We start from the raw sequence: 6,000 nt of genomic DNA on the forward strand, positions 1-6,000 counted from the left end.
TCTAACTTTGGAGAAAATACTTACTTCAAAAGAAGAGTAGAGGTCTTTAGCTACGTTTCTCACCAACAACGAGTCGCGAGTGATGCCCATCTCCGATGTCAGGACGCGTTATACAGGCAGTCCCCAGGTTACGACGGGGGTTCCGTTCTTAAAACGCGTCGTAACCCGAAAATCATCGTAAGCCGGAACGACGTTGTTGAAAACATGTCCACAGGGAAAATTTCACTAATTTGCAATTTTTCTTAGGGCCGTATCTCTAAAATTATCACTAATATACTTTTTTCATGTGCAACACTGAGAGAGAGAAGAGGAAGAGAGAGAAGAGAGAGAGAGAGAGATAGAGAGAGAGAGAGGAGAGAGAAGGAGAGGAGAGCAAGAGATTGAGAGAGAGACTTAATTAAAAGTGCATGGATAGATTAGTATTGTTAAAAATACTATCACATAGAATTTTGTAATTACAGCTATTTTATTATTATTATTTGAAAGTATTAAAAACAAATAGTACAAATACATAAAAAATCTCGAGTCTCAGTAAATGAGAGAGAGAGAGAGAGAGAGAGAGAGAGAGAGAGAGAGAGAGAGAGAGAGAGAGAGAGAGAGAGAGAGAGAGACTTAATTAAAAGTGACATGGATAGATTAGTATTGTTAAAATACTATCACATATGAATTTTGTAATTACAGCTATTATTATTATTATTATTTGAAAGTATTAAAAACAAATAGTACAAGTACATAAAAAATCTCGAGTCTCAGTAAATATGAGAGAGAGAGAGAGAGAAACTATGATTTTTATATCCAAGTCTAAGTAGAGTATAAATGGATTCTTTAAGTGAAATGTTTCAATTATATTTTGCTGTTTTGTATTAAAGGATATGTATACTGTTTGAGAATGCGTTCCTTATCCTTGACTATGGTTACCATACAGTTTAATATCGTAAATTAATTTATGCGCCCTCCGCTCAGAAACTAGTTCTGCGTATGAGGTATCGTTAAAAAACATAAAAAACCGTCGTAACCTTGGAATTTGCGTTGTAATCTAACCAGAAACTTAGTTTTGTTAATTATGTATACTGGAAACAAGCAATGATTTTTTCATTATTTGCGCTTTTGGACTATTATAAACTGCGCATCCCAAGCTAGTGTATTCATTCGCTCGGAAACTAGGGTAAAAAACTGCATGGTACAGGGTGGACCATGTATGATCAATGTGTACAACCCCAAAAAAAGTACATTATAACGCGTCCTGACATCGGAGATGGGCATCAGACACGACTTCTTGTTGGTGAGAAACGGAGTTAAAGACCTCTACTCCGGTGTCAGGACGCGTTTTAATGTACTTTTCTTGGGGTTGTACACATTGATTGTACATGGTCCACCCTGTACCATGCGGTTTTTTACCCTAGTTCCGCATATGAGGCGTCACTAAAAAAATTTTAAAAATTAGACATAAAAAGTGTTGAAAATCATCATAACCTCAAAATTTTTGTTATAATCTTAACCCAAAACTTATTTTTATTAATATACTGTGCTAAAATATAAAGGATTCTTATCATAGTATGCGTTTTTTAAAAGCGTCGTTAACTCGGAGCGTCGGAAGCGTCAGCGTCGTAACCCAGGGCGGATTTTTCAATGAATATTTAAGAAAAAGCGGCGTAACCTCAGAACGTCGTAAGCCGGAGCCGTTGTAACCCGGGGACCGCCTGTAATGTACTTTTTTTGGGATTGTTCACGCTGATCATACATGGTTCACTCTGTACCCTGCGGTTTTTTACCCTATAACAATCAAATAAGCATTGTGGAGTTTCAGTTGTGATGGCAGTAAGGATAAAAACCACCGATTACAAAGTAAAAATGAATTCAGTTCAAACCATAACCCCAAGAATAACAAGTTTCATACTTTCAGTAATATAGGCAAAAAAAATTTGTTTTATTGTGCTGATTACAACTGCAATCTTGAGTAAGATCAATATATATGCTAACATTGTTCAAATAAGTGCTGGGAAAGATGGTGTCCATCTGTGACCAGACCCGTCCAGCCATACGATAGCCGCCAGATTGGATTTCAAAACTGCCTTGAAAACATAGGGTCTGGACGGGTCTTAGTCACTTGATATTTAATTGGTGAAACAAGAATACAATTACAACTCTAAGCATACCATTCAAAAGATTGAAGTTTCGTCAACATATTGTGATATATGAAAGCCCCATACGAACTAAAATAAGCATGCGACGCTTTTCCTAAAATATGTTTTCAAGGCAGTTTTGAAATCCAATATGGCGGCTATCGTGTGGGTTAAATTCCATAGAAAAACCGCAAATGCCATAGTCTAGGCCGCCGCGGATAAGTACCCTAGATCTACCGAAATAAATTCCCAAGGTATAAGTAAGCACGGTAGTCATTACTTAAAATTACCAATTAAGTAATGCCTACAATGAACTGCATGAGGTGCACTGACGGCACTAGCCCCTACGAGGTGGACTCCCGCCCGACTGGGGTGCCACGTGACCTCGAGTGGGTACAGAGCACAGGTCACCTGCAAAAAGCCAATAGGCTACAACATCTGTATAAGATACTTAAGAGATATTCTACCAGTACGATTAGGCTGGAGAAAATAGGCCACTTCCAAAAGAACATTTCATGAAAAGAAATTTTGGAAGGGAACGTCGGTGGTCTCTGAGGATTCCCCTCCAGCGAAACTTCCTACCCTTCAAAATGGGGTTTTTATACTTAATTCAAAACACACCAAATGTTATGACTTGATTTAGTACTCACCCGGAACTTCAAAGGACCCACTGGGATCATGATTCAAAGTTGAAATCAGTTATAGCAGAGTTCTAAAGTTGAAATCAGCTAACGCAGTTCTGGCGGTAATCTCTCAAAGAAAGTTGCTAAAGCAATGATGGCGGCGGTTGGAGAAGTTTGAACAACGGCGGTTGCCGTATCATCAGATCTTTATATGATTATGATGCCAAAAGTTAACCAGTAAATTATATATGTCAAAGAAACGCCAATAAAAATTATTTTACTTACAGTTATGAATATTCACTCGATGTACTTCGTATTTTGCCTAAATACGAACATTTAAAAAGCAACAGAGTATAGTTACTTATATGATAGTAGACCGTTCAAAGTACAACGGATACCGAAAAATGTGGTAGCCCTTTAGAACTAATTAATAAAGGTTAACACATTTAATATTTACACACCTTTCACTACCAATTTTTTCATATATTAAATTCCCCTGTCAATTAAAATTTCATCATGTGACACCCGAAGCCAATTATGCACAACGTCGTGTTCCTCTTCAATCGCATTTCTTTACTGTCTGGTCTTGAAAAATTGAATTTTACAGTCAAAATGTTTAACAATATTTAATTTGTCTACCAGAGAAACAGTTACAAAGTTAAACAATTTAGTTAATGCTTTTCTCCGGCCAGTTTTCTGTTTGTATCTGAAAACTTATAACCAAAGGTATATTGTATTGGAAGACCGTAAGTTCCCCTATACGGTATATATACTAACCTCATTAACGCCAATAAGTTTGTCTCAGCAGTACTACTGATCTAGGCAATCTTTTTCCCTTATACTAATACATTATGGCCAATTTCTACATTTCTCAACCACACTTCATGCACGAAACATGTTTTTGTTGGATACTGTCAGAGCGGAATTACAAAAATTATGAAATTTGAACTGTAACAACTAGTTTGCAGTAGGTATGTATATTTACTCGTCTACTACTCAGCTCAGTGGCCTGCTTATACCATTTTATTTTATAGTCCTAACGATCGTTCTCATGTCAACATCATTTTGTTATAGTTTGTAATCTTTAATTGCATTAACCCTTAAACGCCGAAGCGGTAAAAAAAAAAAATAGTCTCCCGTGTGCCGGAGGTGTTTCAGAGTGAGCGCGGAAGCGGAAAAAATATTTTTTTCAAAAATTCACAGCGCGCTTAGTTTTCAAGATTAAGAGTTCATTTTTGGCAACCATCAGAAATGAAAATAATTATCATTATCATATATAAATAATGCGATATATGATAGCGCAAAAACGAAATTTCATATATAATTGTATTCAAATCGCTCTGTGTGCGAACCGGTTAAAAGTAACAAGTTACTTTTTTTTCGTTGTAATGTACACTAAATTTCAATCCTTTTGGTATATAACACATTATAAAACGATAAAAGCAACACAGAGAAAATATTATCACAAAATAATGCATGAATTCGTAATGCGCGGTAGTAAACAAATATTTTTTTTCAAAAATTCACCATAAATCTAAATATTGTCCTAGAGACTTACAATTTCTTTCAAAATTAAGACAAATGATTGAATATTACTATACTATAAGAATATTAGCTTACAAATGCAGTTTTCGACCATATCTGACGAGTTAAAGTTGACCGAATGTCGAATTTTTTTATATATATATTAATTATATGCAATTATTTCGGAAATAAGAAAAGCTACAACCTTCAAATATTTTTCGTTTTATTCTCCATGAAATTGCGCACATTTTCATATATAAAACTCTATGAAATGCCTAATATGAAACGGAGCAAATATTCCAAGAATGGGACGTACAGATTTCGGAGATTTGTGGCGGAGAATCCGCGCTCGGAGGGAAGGAAAGTTTTTTTTTTAAATTCACCATAAATCTAAATATTGTGCTAGAGACTTCGGATTTGTTTCAAGATGAAGATAAATGACTGAATATTACTAGACTGTAAGAGTTTTAGCTTACAATTGCGTTTTTCGACCATTTCGGTAGAGTCAAAGTTGACCGAACGTGGTTTTTTTTTTCTATTTATCGTGATTTATATGCAAATATTTCAAAAATGAGAAAAGCTACAACCTTCAATTATTTATTGTTGTATTCTACATGAAATTGCGCACATTTTCACATATAAAACTTTATGTAATGGCTAATTTAAAATGGTGCAAACATTACCACAATCGCACGTATGATTTTTTCGGAAGAGTTACCGCGCGGATGTAAAGAAAATGTTATTTTTTTCATAAATTCACCATAAATCGAAATATTGTGCTAGAGACTTCCAATTTGTTGCAAAATGAAAGTAAATGCTTGAATATTACTAGAATATAAGCGTTTTAGCTTACAATTGCGTTTTTCGACCATTTCTGTAGAGTAAAAGTTGACCAAAGGTTGAAAATTTGTCACTTATCATTTTTTATATAAAAATATTTCAAAATTGATAAAAGCTACAACCATGAGTTGTTTTTAGTTGTATTGTGCATGAAATTGCGCACATTTTAATATATAAAACTTTATTTAACGGCTAATTTAAAATGGTGCAAACATTACCACAATCGCATGTGTGATTTTTTTCGGAAGAGTTACCGCGCGGACGTAAGGAAAAGGTTTTTTCATAAATTCACCATAAATCGAAATATTGTGCTAGAGACTTCCAATTAGTTGCAAAATTAAGGTAAATGATTGAATATTACTAAAATATAAGAGTTTTAGCTTACAATTGCGTTTTTTGACCATTTCAGTAGAGTCAAAGTTGACCAAAGGTTGAAATTTTGGCACTTATCATTATTTATATGAAAATATCTCAAACCTGATAAAAGCTACAATCATGGGTATTTTTTTGTTATATTCTACATAAAAATGCGCACATTTCCATATATAATACTTCATGTAACGGCTAATTTAAAATGGTACAAAAATTATGTCAAAGTGACGAAATAATTTTTGAGATGTGTCACAGATACTTTTTAGTACGGCAAGAAAGAAATTCGCGCTTGCGCGCCTGCGCAACGATTGTAAACAAAACAACACCTTGATCCGTGAACTCCCAGCATCCCCCAAGGCGCGTGATTCAAGAGTTTTCGGCTGGTAGGCCTAAAAGTATTTTTCCGCGAATTTTTAAAAAAACTTTTGTTTGTCAACGTAAAATACGTCCAGTCGGCACCCAAGAGACAAAAAATGTCGACGTAAAATACGTCCAGTCGGTGTTTAAGGGTTAATAAT

The sequence above is a fragment of the Macrobrachium nipponense genome, chromosome 36, assembly GCF_015104395.2.
Source record: "Macrobrachium nipponense isolate FS-2020 chromosome 36, ASM1510439v2, whole genome shotgun sequence".
NCBI classification, from domain to species: Eukaryota; Metazoa; Arthropoda; class Malacostraca; order Decapoda; family Palaemonidae; genus Macrobrachium; species Macrobrachium nipponense.